This window comes from Camellia sinensis, chromosome 2 (genome assembly GCF_055761805.1).
Source record: "Camellia sinensis isolate YWXY chromosome 2, ASM5576180v1, whole genome shotgun sequence".
Taxonomy (NCBI): domain Eukaryota; kingdom Viridiplantae; phylum Streptophyta; class Magnoliopsida; order Ericales; family Theaceae; genus Camellia; species Camellia sinensis.
Genome location: NC_138962.1, coordinates 89,473,526 through 89,493,401, shown reverse-complemented (window position 1 = coordinate 89,493,401; position 19,876 = coordinate 89,473,526).

The window sequence follows — 19,876 nt, the reverse complement described above, 5'->3', positions numbered from 1 at the left end:
AAGATCATGCAGACTGCTTGGGAAGCCCAATAATTTTGAAAAGATAAACATGTATCTATACGATTATATTACATGTACACATTGAACATACGAGAAGAGTCTAATGAATGTATATGTGCTGATAAATGTCTCACAAATTGGAAAACAATCTAGATTATGCAGGTAGGACATACGGAACAAGTAGAAGATACGCTTGAAAATGGAAAGATATTAGTCAGGGATCATGCATTATGCAAACAATGACAAGTTCAATTGATTAGTGTAAGTGTGTGCTTCAATCTAGATCATTACATTACCTATGTGGCAGAAGAAGGGAACAAGTCAACATCTTATATAAGAACTAGTTATCAAGTTCAAAAGTACTGTGGAATATGCTAACATACTCAAAAGCTGAATTATGATAAGAAAACTGCAGTCGATGTTCGAACATAGAATAGGTACATAAAACGACTACACAAGAAAGATTACAGTCGTGTGTAAGGCTTCTACCATAAATAATATGGAAAATTGTCAAATGAGATCTGTAGTTCTCTGTCATCATCCCTAAAGTAATATCTTCTGTTAGGGCTGTATTTTTTGGAGAGATTCTGATCATAGATGCCTACTGGCTAGTTTGATTGTTTTCATCATCCACAACCTACTCAAGGATGGTTTGAACTGATTCCTGAGTCCCTGACTATGACATGACACGTAAGTTAGCAAAGAGGTATTTTTGTTTCTTTTGTTGGGTTTCACTACAAGTGATTCTTTCCAGAGACCTCCTTTGAGCATCTGCAATCCCAACAGAAGGAGAAACTCTAGCAGCCGCCCTAATACTAAGTTGCTGGAAAATCTATTTAATTAAATAGTTAAGTAGAAACTGACAGAGAGAGAAATCACTCCCCCCCTCCTCCAAAACAACAATTTGCGTATAAGACACCAAAAAAAGAGTTCAATTGTAGGATACGTAAGAATAATTCCCTGACAAATTCAAGATTATTTCATCTCCATGATTAAGTACTCTTCTGGAATTCATCTCCACAGCTTATCCATTAATTAGCACACATCCAATGCCCACCAAGCGCTCGAAAATGGCAATTACGTAGCCATGAAGCTGAGCAAATCATAGAAAGTTTTAACACCAAAACAAGACCAAAGATTAGTACACCACTTGAAGACCCATCTACTTTCTAAAACATGGAGCAAATGTAGATAATTAAATAAGAATAATTCCCAGGGTTACCTGTCGCCGGATAATCCTACAAAGGATCATACTCATTGCGTGGTCTCCTACAATGAGATGGCCGAATTGATTTAAACCAATATTGAAAACAGGCATACAGATGGCAACGTCTCTGTTCTGAAGCAACAATGAGAAGCAAAATAATTAAGCAATTGTAAATCTTGTTACAGAATTGAGAAAAGAAACCTCCCACCCTAACCCCCTCCAAAAAAAAAAAAAAAATTAACAATCCAAAATAAAAGGAAAAAAAAAACTGATATTCTGACTAACAACATTGTTAGAGACTATGAAGTACGGGTACGAGTACTGGTACTGGTACGATACGGGTACATCGATACGATAAAATCTAAAAAAAGTAGTGTATTTGTAAAAAAATATTTATTTTAAATTTAGAATAATGGAAAACTTGATTAAATGGTTTATTGTTAAGATCCAACCTATAATTAATATTTAATGTCAAAAGTAAATGTATAAATAAAAATTAAATGTCAATATGTTAAATAACTTACAAACCATAGCTTAAATTGAAAATCATACTAAGCATAAAACTAAAAATAAAAAAGAAGTCTAGTGACAAGAATTTTTTATAGTGGAAGAAAATATTGTTTTAACTAAGGTATGGTATGATTTGCATATATACTAGGTACATCTAGGTACACTAAAAATTTTTAAAAAAAAAATTGGATACTTGTTTTGTATACCCGGTACATATGCAGAAGTATCATATGAAGTACCATATGTCGGTAAGTACCTGGTACGGATACGGCATGTTTTTCGAAGTACCCATACTTCATAGGTTAGAGAATAATCCAATTACTGGTGTAAGGAGGTCAAATTTGAAATTTAAAAATATCATCAGACTCACCCTGGTGGGAGAAACAAGTTTAAAAAAAGGAAAATGGGCAAAAACCTAACAGACATGGGTCAAACAGAAATAGCTAAAATCAAAAAAGTAGAATATTCTTATACATAACGATACAATTAACCACATGTATGAACATGTACAAGAAAACTCCAGAAGAAACTTTCAAGTGAGAAATACCAGAATATAACAGGTGAATATTGTATTCTATTCAAAACATCTTTCATGCTATAAGATTGAATAAGAATCAAACGAGGTTCAGTACTAGCTTTCTGTTGTTGATAACAAATTTCTAAAAATTTGAGTTTCACTGTTGGATCCTTAATTTGCTCAGCTAGATCTAACATGGATTTCTGATCATCAGTTAAAACATGAATACTAGGACCTTCAAGGGCCAAACCATTCAGTTTAACAATAGATTTCCAATAATTAATTTCAAAAATTTGGTTCAGGTTGGCTGAACATGAGCAATCAGGGTCTGGTGTTTCTAGCACATCACTAGAGGTGGAAAGGGAATATAGCTCAGCGAGTCCATCTGACTCAAAACTAGTGTCAGTTTATTCTTCACATAAAGTTTGTAAGAGTTGTTGAGCTATAATAGGATCCAAAGACATTTCATTAATTTTTTGTTTTAATTTCGATTTACATCGATTCACATAATGTTCAGTTGTTCCGCACTTATAATATTTAACATTCTTTTTTGATAAAGGCTTTTTAGTGGTTTTAGTGGGTTGTCGTTCACGGGGAAATTTTTTTTCTGTTGAGATGGTATATTTTGAAATTTTTTATAATATCTATGGTTCTGTTTGGAATGCTTTTTATGATAGAATTTTCGGGACTTCAAAGGTGTAACGACCCCATCACACATAATGATTAGCACTTAATTAATTAAGAAGATTTGAAATTTAATTGCCAATTATTCTAATTTAATCTAGGATTCACAAAAATTATGGAGATTGATTCATATATAATTCTATTAAAGATTTATTTTGAAATTAGAAATTAAGGGTCCAAATGGCTTAAGGAAGTGAAATTAAGAAGTTGAATCAATTTAATTTTACTTACGGACCCATTTGGGAGTTTAATTAAATATTCGATTCAGTTTAGTAAAATTGAGATTCGATTAATTAGGTCCTAATTGGAGTTAATTAAGTTAATTAAATTATGAAGATTGAGAATTGTGATTATTACAAATTAAATTTATTTATGGGGTGTCCAATTTGAATATGTAATTTAATTGACAAAAATTTGGAGTCTGGTCAGAAATTGAAGGCCTAAATGATTTGAGAAATCAAAATTGATGATGACAATAAGTTTAATTTAGTACTTGGAGCCTTTTGAGAGTTCGATTAAAAATCTGATTCAAATTAATAAATTTAAATATAATTAATTAGGCTCTAAAGGAAGTCAATTAGGCTAATTAATTTATGTGGGATTTGTAATTGGGCTAATTAAGAGTAATCAAAATTAAATGATGTCTATTTAAACTAACAACAATGATTCATCCCACTAAAAACATCACCACTAATAGCACTAATGCATTAAAAAAAAAAAAAAACACAACTCCAAGACCAAAACATCACATCATTAATGGCGGGACCCACTGCCACCTAATTAGTGGGAGCACTAATTAGTGCTCCCAAGCATTTTTCTTAAACTAAAATGTAATTGATATATTAATTTATTTTTAATAAAATCATATTACAAAGGGGGTGTTGGTGTGTTTGGAAAAAGTCCAAGGCAACAACTATATATATATATATATATAATAAAGTAGGATGGTTTTTGAATATATCCTAGACACATTTGTCCTACTAGGACATTTGAATGGTATAGATCTATTCAAATTATAAAACAACAGCTGAGATATATTTTTGAAAAAATATCCTACATGTACATTTTCTATTTTCCCGCTTCTCTCTCTTACTTTTTCTTTTTCTCACCCATCCTTCTATTATCCCACCTTCCTCTCTCTTTTCTTTTTATTTTTTATTTTCTCTCATTTTTATTTTTCTCTCTATTTTTTTTTTCTCCTTTTTGTTCACCTATTTTTCATATTATATAGAAAAGTCTGCAATCCCAGAATTAGGAACCAAATTTCACTGTGTGTAGTGGAGATTAAATTAATAAATTTTATAGTCCACAAATTAAATGAATTTGAACGATTAATTATTATTTTTAAATATATTGAAGACCTGATAGACTTCGTAAATTTAGACCTCATATGAATCTTCAACATCTATATAATAAATCAAGATGATTTTTGAATTTGTCCTACCCACATTTGTCCTACTAGGATATTTTGACGGCTCAAATCTATTCAAATTATAAAACAACGACTGAGATATATTTTTCAAAAAATATCTTATATGTACATTTTCTATTTTCTCACTTCTCTCTCTTATTTTTTTTCTTTTTCTCACCCATCTTTCTATGATCCCATGATCCCACCTTCATTTCTCTGTTCTTTTTATTTTTTTTATTTTCTCCTATTTTTATTTTTCTCTCTATTTGTTTAATTTTTTTACTTTCTTATTTTTATTCACTTATTTTTATTCATATTATATGGAAAAGTCTGCGATTCCATAATTATGAGCCAGGTTTTACTGTGTGTAGTGGAGATTAAATTAATGAATTTTATAATCCACGAATTAAATGAATTTGAACAATTAATTATTATTTTTAAATATATTGAATACCTGATAGATTTCATAAATTTAGACCTCATATGAATCTTCAACATCTATATAATAAAGTAGGATGCTTTTTGAATTTGTCCTACACACATTTGTCCTACTAGGACATTTAGACAGCTCAGATCTATTCAAATTATAAAACAACGGCTGAAATATATTTTTTAAAAAATATCTTGCATGTACATTTTCTATTTTACGGCTTCTCTCTCTTACTTTTTCCTTTTCTCACACATCCTTCTATGATCTCATGATCTCACATTCCTTTCTCTTTTATTTTATTTTTTATTTTTTTATTTTCTCCCGTTTTTGTTTTTCTCTCTATTTGTTTATTTTTTTATTTTCTCCTTTTTGTTCAATATATTTTACACATATTTCTATATAATGTATGTATACCCCTAATACACTAGGACATTATGGGCATACCTGTTGGAAATAGTTATAAAATTCTAGATAAAACCAAAAAAAAAATTCCCTAAATTTGGTCTATTTTTTAGGTGGGCCCCGTGCATCGATTTTCACGAGTCAAAATGGTAACGCGTTCTATGCCGCGTTGTGATTCACGTGGTATATTTGGTTGTTCAAAACAATTACCTAGTGAATGGGAAATTGAAGCCAAAGTGTGCTCCATAGAAATGGAGTTTTGATGGAAAACCCTTAAAGGTTTGAATAAGGCTTGTCCCACATTGATTTGGTGGGAAGCCAATTTGTTCAAAACCATTACCAAGTGAATGGGTGTGCCCCAAGGGGTACCCAAGTGTTTTAGAGAAAGAGGTTATGGGCAAAATGGGCTAGACCTATTGGACCCAAAAATCACCACACGCGCCGCTGCCGTCGGTTGGGCGGGCTGGTTAGGCTGGGCTTGGGCTTAGACGCAAGTGCGTGGTGTGAGGTTGGGTTGGGCTTGTCCGGCCTAATACTAATCTTTTTGGGTCAAAAACAAACAGGGCCCTTCCCGTTTTTAAACCGGAATTAAACTAGTCCGGATTTACTGTACACCCAAACAGGGCCCTTCCCATTTTTGTTATCTGTTTGAATTGTAATCCAACAGATTCAAATCTGTTTGAATTCAAAACCAACAAGTTTCATACCTGTTCAATTCAAAACCTACAGCCACTATTACATCTATAAATAAACTAGCCCCTAATTTGGATTTTGTAACTCTAATAATTTCATCCTTCATAATTCTGCAAATATTCTTTTCATATTGCTGCATTATTTTCTTCCGTGAGAGAGTATAAACACTTAGTGTGTTCGTTAGGCAAACAATTTATAGTGCTGCAATTGTTTGTAGTAGATCATTTTATCCTGGGAGATAGACGTCCAAATTCTGAAAGCACCGTGGAGAGGACGAATATGTCTTAAGGACACAGTGTAAAACACTGGACTTGGTCAGATAATTATTCAAAGAAATTAGTCATGTAAGTTGTTTAATTTATTATTCTGTTTTATTTATTTATTTAAATCAGATTTTAATTTTTGTTTTGTAACAAAATAAAATCTGTTTTTATTTATTTATTTTTATTTCTAGTTTGATTTTTGTAATCAAACAAATTCTCTCCGTTTCTTTTATTTCTTTATACTCTGGTTGTTATTTAGTACACAACAGAATTTAAACTATTTAAATACAGTGAAGATTGTCCTACAATCTTAAGACAGATTCTTATTTTGTTTTTGGTATCTTCATTGTATTTAATTTTCTATGTTTTCAAAGTAATATTCTGATTGGAAAAACAAATAGTGATTTATGCTATTTGACAGATAATAGTAATATACTGTCTCTTTTCTTTGACAACTAGTAGTAATATACTGGTGTCATTAACAATTGCAAAATATTAATTTGTATTACAGAAAATTATTGTGGTATTTTATTTTTCTAGTTTTAGTAACAAAGAAAATAAAATTATTTTGTGTTTTAATTTATTTTCTGGGTTTGGTAACTAGAAAATTATTTTGTGTTTTTTCTAATTTTTGTAATCAGATAGTTTTGTGGTATTTTATTTTCTAGTTTCAGTAACAAGGAAAATAAAATTACAGTATTTTCTAGTTTTAGTAACAAGAAAAATAAAATGATTTTGTGTTATAATTTATTTTCTGGTTTTAGTAACTAGAAAATTAATTTGTGGTTTGCTTTTCTGATTTTTTGTAATCAGATATTATTTCGGTATTTTATTTTACTAGTTTAAATAACAAGAAAAATAAAATTATTTTATGTTATAATTTATTTTCTGGTTTTAGTAACTAGAAAATTAATTTTGTTAATTTATCATAGTTCTTTTGACTTTATCGTAGTACATGGAAGAATTTGTTTCTGGAGTAAAATATTAATTTACAAACAAATTTCATTTTTATTACAAAGAAACCTTTGTGGCAAGTTTAGTTTCTTTATTGGTTTTTTTAATCATTTTTAAATTTTTGTGTGTGGATCTGTAGTCGTGAATAGTTTCTGCATATGAGTCGGAATAATATATATATATATATATATGTTCACAAGGACTTTTGCTTGCATATTTAATTAGTTTATTTATGTACAAATCAAACTTATTAAATGAATGTATGTTTTGTCATTTTGGAGTTTAAAATTCAAAACGCATTGAATTTTATTTATGAGTTGAGAATCTTTTTATTTCATGATGCAAATTTTGGGATCATGCATGATTAATTTATTTTGTTAATTCATTATTTTTAGTTGATGCGTTTGATATGCATGTATGATGTCAACTCAAGTTATTTCTTAACAAAAATTTCATGTGATTTGGAATGTTAAATTGATATGTTGATTAATTTGAGTTTTTCCAATCAATTTTGAATGGGTGCTTAAACGCCAGAGAAATTTAAACATGAAGATGTATGTAGTTATATCATTCCATTTAATTGGAAAGTAAATTTAATAAATCTTTTATGTTGATTTTTAGTTTATTTTGAATTATGTGACATGAGATGTCATTAATAATTATTTTACTTGCGTAGTAGAATTTGTTAAATCATGAACCATTTTATTAATATAGGAGTGTATCTCTTGCATTAGTTGAGATAATTTCATTTTCTTCTGTCACAAATATTTTTATGACAGTGACATTTATTTGTTATTGAGTTGCAAGAATGTATACAATCAAATGAGTTTTTGAATTGTTTGATTCTTAGGCAAAAATTTTTATGAGGATATGATTTTGTCAAAACTTTAAGGCAGCAATGACAGGATTTAACTGATGATGAACCAAGACGAAGTAAGAGAGCGAGAACATCAAAATCCTTTGTTCTAGATTTTCTGCCATACCTGTTAGAAAATGAACCTCAAAGCTTTAAGGCAGCAATGACAGGTCCTGAAGCACCTTTGTGGAAAGAGGCTGTTAATAATGAAATTGAATCCATTATGCAAAATCATACTTGGGAATTGGTGGATCTTCCACCAGGTTCTAAAACTCTCGGATATAAATGGATATTCAAGAGAAAAATGAAAGCAGATGGTTCAATTGACAAGTATAAAGCAAGACTTGTAGTTAAAGGTTACAGACAAAAGGAAGGTCTGGACTATTTTCACACATATTCCCCTGTGACAAGAATAACATCCATTCGCATGCTTATTTCTATAGCAGCGTTGTTTAATTTAGAAATACATCAAATGGATGTTAAGACAGCTTTCTTAAATGATGATCTAAATGAAGAGATCTATACGAAGCAACCCGAAGGGTTTGTAGTATCAAGGCAAGAAAAGAAAGTTTGTCGACTTGTAAAATCCCTTATGGATTAAAACAAGCACTTAAGCAATGGCATGAAAAATTTGATCATGCAATGCTTACTAATGGGTTTAAGATAAACGAATGTGACAAATGCATTTATGTTAAAAACACTGACCAAGGGTATGTCATAATTTGTCTTTATGTGGATGACATGCTTATCATTGGAAGCAGTCAAAACATGATCAAATCAACTAAGTAATGCTTAACAAAAGATTGATATGAAAGATATGGGGGTCGCAGATGTTATATTAGGAATGAAAATTACTAAAACATCTGACGGATATGCATTATCTCAATCACATTATATTGAGAAAATTCTTGGTAAATTTATCAAGGATGATTTGAATTTAGCTAGAACACCTGTAGATATCAGTCTTTATTTATCGAAAAATAAAGGTGATGCAGTGTCTTAGTTAAAATACTCCCAAATCATTGAAAGCCTAATGTACCTAATGAATTGTACTCGTCCTGATATAGCTTATGCTATCAGTAAAATGAGTAGGTACACTAGTAACCCCGGAGAAGACCATTGGAAAGCAATCATTCGGGTTCTTAGATATCTAAGATTCACCCGTGATCATGGTTTGAACTTTACTCGATATCCAGCAGTACTTGAAGGTTATTGTGATGCCAATTGGATATCGGATACTAAAGATTCAAAATCCACAAGTGGATATGTCTTTACTCTGTGAGGCGCTGCTATTTCTTGGAAATCCACGAAACAAACATGCATCGCACGATCCACAATGGAATCCGAGTTCATTGCTTTGGACAAAGCAGGAGAAGAAGCAGAATGGCTTTGTCACTTCTTAGAAGACATTCCAATGTGGCCAAAACATGTGCCAGCTATTTGCATTCATTGTGATAGTCAATCTGCAATAGGCAGGGCACAGAATCATATGTATAACGGTAAGTCACGACATATTCGTCGTCAACATAATACCGTTAGGCAGTTGTTGTCAAATGGAATAATCTCTATAGATTATATAAAATCTAAAGAGAATATTGCGGATTTGTTAACAAAAGGTTTGACAAAACAGCTAGTGTATAGTTCATCGAAGGGGATGGGATTAAAGCCTATTACATAAGAGTCATCATAATGGTAACCCTACTTATATGACTGGAGATCCAAAGAACTAAGTTCAAAGGGACAACTAAGTTATGTATGGCTCGCCAAAAATCACCAAGGGATTAAAATTCCTACCCATTCTTATGGTGAAAGTGATATCTGCAACATATGTTGTCTGCAGGGGTATAAGGATAAGCTTTGCTTTTAATGATTACTTATATCTTGATTAAGGCATAAAATCAAGATGAGTATAAGGAGATACTCACAATAAGAATCACCTATATGAGTGTTGAACTGGGACCGGTTCTATGAGAATGAAGAGACTAAATTCTCTAGAAACACTTATGAAAACCAGGCGCGTTCAAGGCCAAAATAAACACAACAGTGAGAACCACGATGTGTTAGAAGATATTTTGTGTGAAATCTATTGTCTCGGCTTACACAAATGGCTAAACAATTCAAGGCATTGCGTCCATTGGTTAACCAGTAAGTCCGATAGGTTATCAGTAGGGATGGTTCATGGCCGAAAGCTACCTATCCTGATGCAAGATATTTTCGACTTATACTCTTTCGATAAAGTCTGCATATTGTTGTATTTCCGTTGTCATCAAATTCCATTCATGTGGGGGATTGTTGGAAATGGTTATAAAATTCTAGATAAAACCAGAATTTTTTTTCCTAAGTTTGGTCTATTTTTTAGGTGGGCCCCGTGCGTCGATTTTCACGGGTCAAAGTGGTAACGCGTTCTATGCCGCGTTGTGATTCACGTGGTATATTTGGTTGTTCAAAACCATTACCAAGTAAATGGAAAATTGAAGCCAAAGTGTGCTCCATGGAAATGGAGTTTTGGTGGAAAACCCTTAAAGGTTTGAACAAGGCTTGTCCCACATTGATTTGGTGGGAAGTTTTGAATGGATTTATAAGGCATGAGTTTGGTACTTGGGGTGTGCCCCAAAGGGTACCCAAGTGTTTTAGAGGAAGAGGTTATGGGCAAAATGGGTTAGACCCATTAGACCCAAAAATCACTGCATGCGCGCGCGCGTCGCCGCCGCCATCCGTCCAGTCGGGCGAGCTGGCTGGGCTGAGCCTGGGCGCGGGTGCGTGGTGTGAAGTTGGGTTGGGCTTGTCCGGCCCAATACTAATCTTTTTGGGTCAAAAATATTTGAATTTAATTTTATTTTTGGTAAAATAAAATCTAGAATTCAAATTAAACTGGTTTGGTTTTTCTGTACATCCAAACAGGGCCCTTCCCGTTTTTAAACCGGAATTAAACTGGTCCGGATTTACTGTACACCTAAACAGGGCCCTTCCCGTTTTTGTATCTGTTTAAATTATGAACCCAACAGTTTCAAATCTATTTGAATTCAAAACCAACAGGTTTCATACCTGTTCAATTCAAAACCTACAGCCACCATTACATCTATAAATAAGACAGCCCTCATTTGGATTTTATAACTCTAATAATTTCATCCTTCATAATTCTACAAATATTCTTTTCATATTGCTGCATTATTTTCTTCTGTGAGAGAATATAAACACTTAGTGTGTTCGTTGGGCAAACAATTTGTAGTGCTGCTATTGTTTGTAATAGATCATTTTATCCTGGGAGATAGACGTCCAACTTCTAAAAGCACCGTGGAGAGGACGAATCTGTCTTAAGGACACAGTGTCAAACACTGGACTTGATCAGATAATTATTCAAAGAAATTAATCAAGTAAGTTGTTTAATTTATTATTCTGTTTTATTTATTTATGTAAATCAGATTTTAATTTTATTTTTGTAACAAAATAAAATCTATTTTTATTTATTTATTTTTATTTCTAGTTTGATTTTTGTAATAAAACAAATTCTCTCCTTTTCTTTTATTTCTTTATATTCTGGTTGTTGTTTAATACACAACAGAATTTAAATTATTTAAATACAGTGAAGATTGTCCAATAATACCTACAATTTCCATGTAATTATATAAGCAAAAAAAATATTGTATGTATGCCCGTGAAAATTGTATTTATACCAGGCACATCTATCTATCTAGCTATATATTATATAAGCAGAAGCGAGTTTTCGTAGGGAGTTTTGTGAGAACTCCAAAATTTTATAATAAATTTGTGATTTTATCAAATTAAAAAATAACTTTAAATAGTGTTAGGATTACAATTATATTCTAATCCTAACATTATTTGCACCGTGCCTTCAGGCACGGGCATACGCTAGTATATATATATATCATCAAGCCATTATTCTGCTGGGCAAAACAGAGCTGAGAGGGAAAGAAAGGAGAACTAGGAGAGAGAGAGAGAGAGAGAGAGAGAGAGAGAGAGAGAGATTTGTGTTGGAGAATTCAAGTCAAGGGAAAGGAAATTCAAGAAAGGAAAATGCAAGATCATCAAGAAACTATCAGATTGAAGATTAAAAGTAAGGATTTCAATCTTGATTTTTGTAGAATCCTTGTATTACACTTGAATTAAAGATGAGTTTGGGTTCAATTTCATATAATTTGGAAGAAATTAGAAAACAAAGATGAAGAAATTAAGGTAAGTTCATGATTATGGAAATTAATTATTTTGGGTTTACTGATGTAGTCTTGGATAAATTAAGCCTCATTGTTACATGCATGGGCAAACTCTACAAGATTAATACTTCAATTAAACATGCATTGTAGAATTTCAAGGTTTTGAGATTTTAATTCATGTTTAAAAGGTTTATAGATTTTAGTTTGGGTCTAATATGAAGAAAATTAATAATAATCCAAATTAGAGCTATTCTAATTAAAATTATTTAGTTTTGATCTTAATTTCATACATGCAAAGTTTCATGACACCAATTTCATGATTTAAAGGAAAATAGAAAGAGCTTGAAGTCAATTTTATGTAATTAAAAAGAAAATGAGAAATTGGAGCTATGTTCAAATTTATGAAAATTAATCTAGAAATTAATTGTTTTGGGTTTGATTTTGGAAAATCATGCATGAATTGAGTCTAATTTCTACATGCATGGACAAATTCTACAAGTTTTAATATTCTAATTGTACCTGCATCATGGATTTCTAATAATTGATTTCATGTTTTGATGAAAAAGAATTAAGCTTTGGAAATTTATGGGTTTATGAACAATGAGCTTAATTTATAAATTAAGGGAGTTTTGACGTAAATGATTTAAAGTTGATAATATTTTCTTGATTATTTAAGAGTTTGTATGTTTTAAACAAGCCATGTATGAATCCAAGTTTTGAAATTATTTTGAAAGCTCAATTCGAGTTTTAGAATTTGTGAGTTTGGAATTGGGCCTGATATGAAGAATATGAATTGAGTTGAATTTGATGAATGTGAAGTTTGTGTGTACATGCATGTAAAGGATTGTCATGAGTTTGAATATTTGAGTACAAACATGCATTTCATAATGAATTAAAGGCTATTTGGCACATGCAAGCATGATAATGCTGAATTTCATGAAGTTGATCATCAATTGTACTATTTAAGTTGGACATAAAGCCAATATTTCACATGCATGTATATTTCAAAATGATATGGAAATTAATTTGCATGAGCCTTGAAGTTATGAAGTGAGTTTGATATGATTCGAGTTTATGAGATGGATTTATGTAAATTTGAGATTCAAATCTTGTAAAATTGGCCCTTATATTCATGTTAAAAGTAAGGTTGGAACCAAGTTTGAAGCTCAAACATAATCTGGAAAAACCCAGAACTCAATAGGTCCGCTAGAGCGAGGAATGTATCGCTCGAGCGAGGAAATCGAGCTCCTAGAAGTTTTGCAAAAATTTGTACTGTCGCTCGAGCGGCAAAGTATACACTCGAGCGAACCCTGTTTCGTAAGGCTTTTCGCTCGAGCGTCGAAAGTCTCGCTCGAGTGTAAAATGCAAGTAACCAGTACTTTTTCAGACCAAAGGGGTCTACTCGAGCGGAGGGCCCTGTTTCGAAAATCTTAAAAAGTTGTTCTATATTTCGTTTTCCATTCTCTTTCTTTCCAAAGCACTCTTAGGCATGCATTAAACATTGTAAATGAATTAAAGAACATAAAAGAAGCCTAAGGATGTTAAACAAGTTAAGGAACGAAATAAATTGTATTGTGACGCTATTTCTATGTGTATGATGAATTGTGTAGGGTCAACTACAAAGGCGAACAAGGCATTTGAACACTGTGAGTAATAACTTAGTAAAACTATGTTCAACTTTATGTATTTTCTGTATACGAAATAAGACCTATTGAAAGAACTGTTATACTTTATACTATGAATGATTGTCTAACAATAACAAACATTGATGATTTTATGCCATGATTCAAGTATGTTACAAGTGACATTATGCTATGATTCAAGTATGATACAAGTGACATTAGGCTATGATTCAAGTATGATACAAGTGATATTACGCTATGATTCAAGTAAGTTACAAGTGACATTATGCTATGATTTAAGTATGTTACAAGTTCCCGGTATCGGAGGTTCCTTATGGAACTGACAAGCTATCTGTTCCCGGCTAGAGGTTCCTAGGTGGAACTGACAAGTTTACAAGTTCCCAGTCTGAAGGTTTTTTTATGGAACTGACAAGTTATCCTTACCTAGCCGGAGGTTCTTCTATGGAACTGACAAGTATAAACTAAGATGCTTTGTAAATGATCTGTTAGTGCTAACAGATGAACTATGTATGATCAAACATGAATTCTGATTTCTATATATGAATTGAATAAGATTACAAATATGAATCTATTCTATGTACAAGACTCTGTTTTTGTATGGACATCATTCAGTAAAATCTTTACTCTATTATTATTCACTGGGCCCCAGCTCACTGTATTATTTATGTATGTAGGTGATCAGCCACGTGACCAGGCCTAGAGCTTCTGCCTAGACTCTGTTTTGTCAGCCAACCTATGTGCCTCCCGTGGAGGTTTCGGATATGTCTAGTGGTTATGGCTAAGTACATAAAGTTCAAGTTTTGTTTTCTTGTTTTTTTTTTTTTTTTTTTTGGATGGTGAATAAGTCATAAGATAAAACAAGAAAAATTACAAGATTCTGAGGGGAATACCCTACGCCCTACCAAAGCTATACAGAAAAACCAACTAAAACAAAAAACAACCTGATCAACCTATACAACAAAAACAAAAATGACCGGAGGCCTTCAGTTATTATGTGAATAAGTCATATGCATATAAAAAGTTTCAAATTTTTTTGTCTCATATAAGTCTGCACAGCTCAATGGATGTTGTATATTTGTTATTTGCTTTTGCTAGCCCCTAATATTATGTTAATATGTCCCAGAGTCCTTCGGTAATCCCAAGATTACTGGCCGGTTACGATGCTAGACCTATAGGGGCGGGTTTGGGTCATGATAAAAGGATACTGGATTTTGGTGTCATAGGCAAACTGATCACAAAATTTACCTAATTCTGTTTTGCCGGTAAGATTCTATTTTTTCATCTAGTATTGAAGTTTAAGGTTGTTACACAAAGAAAGACCTTCTATAATGAAGCCTACAAGTTGGCCATAAGTGTCTGGTCACAAGGAATAGCCATGCGATCATGGCGATCTCGAAGTTTTTTCCGAACTTTTTCTACAAAAAGAGCAGGAAGGCCATCAATAAATTTGGCTTTCCAATGTTCACTTTTAGCATCAGATCGTTGCATAAATTTTAATAAAAACACATCGTTGTACCAACGAAAATGGGTTAAAGATGGGCATCTATGATTCTGAAGTAATTCACAGCTACGGTCAACACTAACTGTACCGCTTCTAATAAAATAGTAGAGAATTGTCTGGACTAAAGTATAAACTGCATCCTCTCTTTGAGTAACAATATTACTAACGAGATCTATTTCAATTTTGGTAGCATTTAAGACTTCATTCTATTGAGTGGGAGTGAGAACATTATCCCATCATCTCTTAAGGATGCCTGTAAATCCATTAACAATGAATCTAACTATTTGATGGTCAGAATTATTATTCTATTTACAAACAGTGGCATACATAATAATTTGATATATATACATTCAAATATCTAATATTCAGAATAACCATCTATATTCCATTCATAAATGGTTTTTCCATGATAAGAGTTTTGGCCATGAAAGAAATCTTTTTCAGAAAGAATATCCTGTGGTGTAGGTCTATGATAATAATACCTACTAGGGCCTTGTAAGGCTATCCTGCTGGTTTGTTTAGGAAAAATGGTTCTATTAATAGATTGCACATCTAGAAAATTATTCTGGATTTCATAAATTAATGAAGGTGTAATACCTTCATCATCATCTTATTGTATTTCTGGAGTTTGCTGAGTAGACAACATGTTTATAGAGCTACTGCCTGGTGCTGATTTCCCTAAATTTAATTCAGTCATTTTCTTCAAAAAGGTATCCATAAATTCATTATCCTGTTGTACAAAACGTAACTTAAAATTAGTTACTTCTAAAGGTGGTTTAATATTTACTGGTTGAAGAGTTGAAGTGGAAAAGTGGTACCAGTTTATGATGTTTAAACTTGTCTATAGCTTCCTCAATTCTAGTGAGTTGCTTGCCTACCTTTTGAAAGCAAAAATTAGCATAATTGTTTTGTTTAATTAATGGTACAATATTTTAGCCACTAATGTCTCTCTTTGAGCTATTTTGGATGGAGTTTCCACAAAAGCAATGATGACCAAAGGCTGAGATGAACCAGAGACATCACTAGGTGCTAACTCTAATGACTGCGGTAATGGATGGACATATATTATATTTTGGCATCTACTATTTTCCATGTCCTTTGGATATTTTCTAAGACATTAAGCTGGTTGGTTGAAAGAGTTTCCATGACTGTAATAAACTCAAAGTACCATTCCGGAAAAGGTCTAAGGGTTTGATATTTCTTTAAATGATAATAATACCGATTTTTTAACTGTTGAAGTTGATGATTAGAATGGTTATTAAAATACCATATTCTAAATTCATGATATTTATTTTGCATAAAATCCTGGTTAAGCTGTTTTCGAATTTCACTCTCTGGTGTAAAATCCATTTAAATTTCAAAATTCATATCACTAGCAGTTGGGCTTTCAAGCCTTTTGGTTTCATACATTCCATGAGGAATTTGGCTTTCTGATATGTGAACACCCTGGATTAGGGTTTCAGCAAAAGGGTCAGGAGAAGACTAACTAGGAGGCCTAGAAGGCATCCCTTGATTTACAGATTCTATAGGTTCAAACATAGAATGTCTGGAGGATTCTGGTAAATCTACTCTATAAGGTAAATTAGACTGATGACACATAGTAGATAGACTTCGGCTTAGAGGTCTTTGGAATTTAAGGTAAACATTAGTGCCTTGGGTCTAGATAACATCATCAAGAATTTGTCTAATAATTGGTCTGACTGGTACAGCATTCTTAATTTGTCATCTTTCTGGAAAAGTAATATTCTTCCAATGAATCATTTTAGGAACAGCTACCTGGCTACTGAAAAGATTAATATCAATAAGGACAGTTTGTCTAGCTCACTGCGTTTTCTGATATAAGGATTTAAAGTACTTAAAACCTTAAGATGAATTCAGAAAATGACTGATAACGGTGGTGATCCTGGTAAATACTAATAACCATTAGTCAAGATTCAAAGTTCAAGAACTTTGGACAAGTGAGGGTCTATGAGTGCTATACTCAAATTTGGATAAATATTGAAATATACTGGCCCATGAGATAAACTAGTTTCAATAGCTCCCATCAAGGAAGCTTTCCAATCAAGGCATTTACCATCCCTGAGTGTGCAAGTAAGACTGGTATTTTGGCCTAACAGAGTTAAGGGTTTAAAAGCTATCTGGACAAGTCCTATGTTGACATATTTATATTTTTTCAAAAAATGTACTAAATCCTGTATTTGTAGTAATTGAATTACTTCATCTTCATTTTGTAACGGAACTTCATGTTCAAAAAATTTAAAGATTTTCCTACTAGTAAAATCAAAGGGGCCGATTTTACAAATGGTTTCTGGTTTCACTTTTGGGATTGTCCAATTATCAAGGGCTTCCTTAACATCCTGGTAGACAACTAATTCTGCTGCTTCTGATGTAGAAGCTACTGTATTGGCTACTATTGTAATGGTTGATTCTTCTGTCATTAGATGTGGATGACCATATATGTATAATTTAATCATTATATACATGTATTATGTTTATGTATAAACATGACTCTGATACCAACTAAGTGTTCGAAAGGGACTAGGCTAAGCATGTCTGTCAACGCTTTATAAGGTGCAAGTGTCCCATAAGCAATCCCTGCTAGTGGACTAACATATACGCGACTTGGATGACGTCCCACTTCTCCTAACTCCATTTTACCCTTATGTGGCACAAATCCAAGAATATAAATACACATAATACAAGCATATAATAAACAAATTATGACATATATGGTCTCATGTTTTACTGTTGGGGTGGAGGCCTAACTGCGGCCGCCCACACACAAATAAGCTCCTGTATTTCCTATTTTATTCTGGCTATTTGTTGCTCACAAAATTCTATCTGTTGTGTAGCCCACAGTTGAAGATATGGATCTTGAAGAACTGTTAAATAATTATTACAACTTGTATTATAAAATTCTAAAACATTTAATAAATCAACAAGTATATCTATAGAGGACATACACTAAAGAAAGAAATACTCATAATCGTTCCAATCAAGGAAGCCTATAATGAATGGCATGCTGCATATTCCTATTTACTAGTAAATAATGATATCTCTATTACAAAATCCTTAGTCCATTTCACAAACCGTTATTTGGAAATAAGATTTTCAGTGTGATTATCATAATAAGATCCCACATCTCAAAAGGGTTTTCTTTGTGAGATGGTGAGATAAGGGTATAAACCCTACTCTACCAAAAACTGTCCAAAAAATCAAGGCACATTCTCAAGCCTGTTGGGATGCTATCCCAAAATCCGCTTTTATAAATCCAAACAAAATTACGACAAAAATATCCTAATTTGTCAGAAACAGAATTAATTATTAAGAGTATAGATTACATGGAGGAACAATTTTCCGAACTCTCTCCAGTGATAATATTTCCACATCTAATGGCAGAAGAATCAATCATTACAACAATAGCTAATACAGTAACTTCTACATCAGAAACAGCAGAACTAGTTGTCTACTAGGATGTTAGAGAAGTCCTTGACAAGTGGACAATCCCAAAAGTGAAACCAGAGACCATTTATAAAATCGGCACCTTTGATTTTACCAGTTAGAAAATCATTAAAACTTTTGAACATGAAATTCCTTTACAGAATGAAGATGAAGTAATTCTGTAACACCCTCAAAAAAATACATAAAACCCATCACTTTAGATATGCATTGATAAAAAGAAACCAACCATTTTTCCATTAATCAGAGTAGTTCTTACAAAAGTATTACATGTTAACAATAAAAGCAAATGCCCTACGGGCTTACAGCTTTCCAAATTAACACTTGGTTACAAAAAGAAGAGTACTAACTCAATACATTTTAAGCCCTTGGCTTGAATTTACATGTAATACATCAAAAGAAAGCAAACAACAAAAGCAGTCTGTCTGCCTCTAGCCTCCCAAGCTATATCCTTGGAGGCGGCATGCTACCTGTACCTGAAAATGATGTCCCATAAAGGGTGAGCCACAGCCCAGCAGAAATACGCTAAACCAGCTATGAACAATGACTAAAAGATTAGCAGTTGATAGATGGTCAACACTGATACACTCACTTATATCACGTTCTGGTTTCATGACATTTAAGTCCATGTTACATTTCATTTCTCATTTCTTTTTCAATCTTGAGTTTGAAAACAAGGCACAAGACTTAGCCAAATAACTTGATGAGAATAAGACTCATCTTAAAAATACTTTCGAAATTCATAGTGGATACACATTTTGATGCTGTATCAATAACACATAAGCCACTCTCATACTATACGAACGATACACATTGTGGTGCCGTATCAACATAACATAGAAACACTTCTATACTTCACAATTGATAACGATATACAATTTTGTGCTATATCAAATCAATCTAAACACTTCCATAATCAACACTTAATACACATGGTAGTGCTGTATCAATGTCATACACAATCCGGCTTAGAGGTCCATCCCCTATCTTCCCCTAAACCGTGGAGTACATCCCCTATCTCCTCCCACACACACAATATATATAAGCATAGATCATATACATAAACAATCAATACATAAAGTCGATGTATTATTCCAACCGCTATATTCGATAGCATACTCAATCAATTAGTTTTAGTTTGCCTAATCATCATGCATTGTCTACAACAATCAAG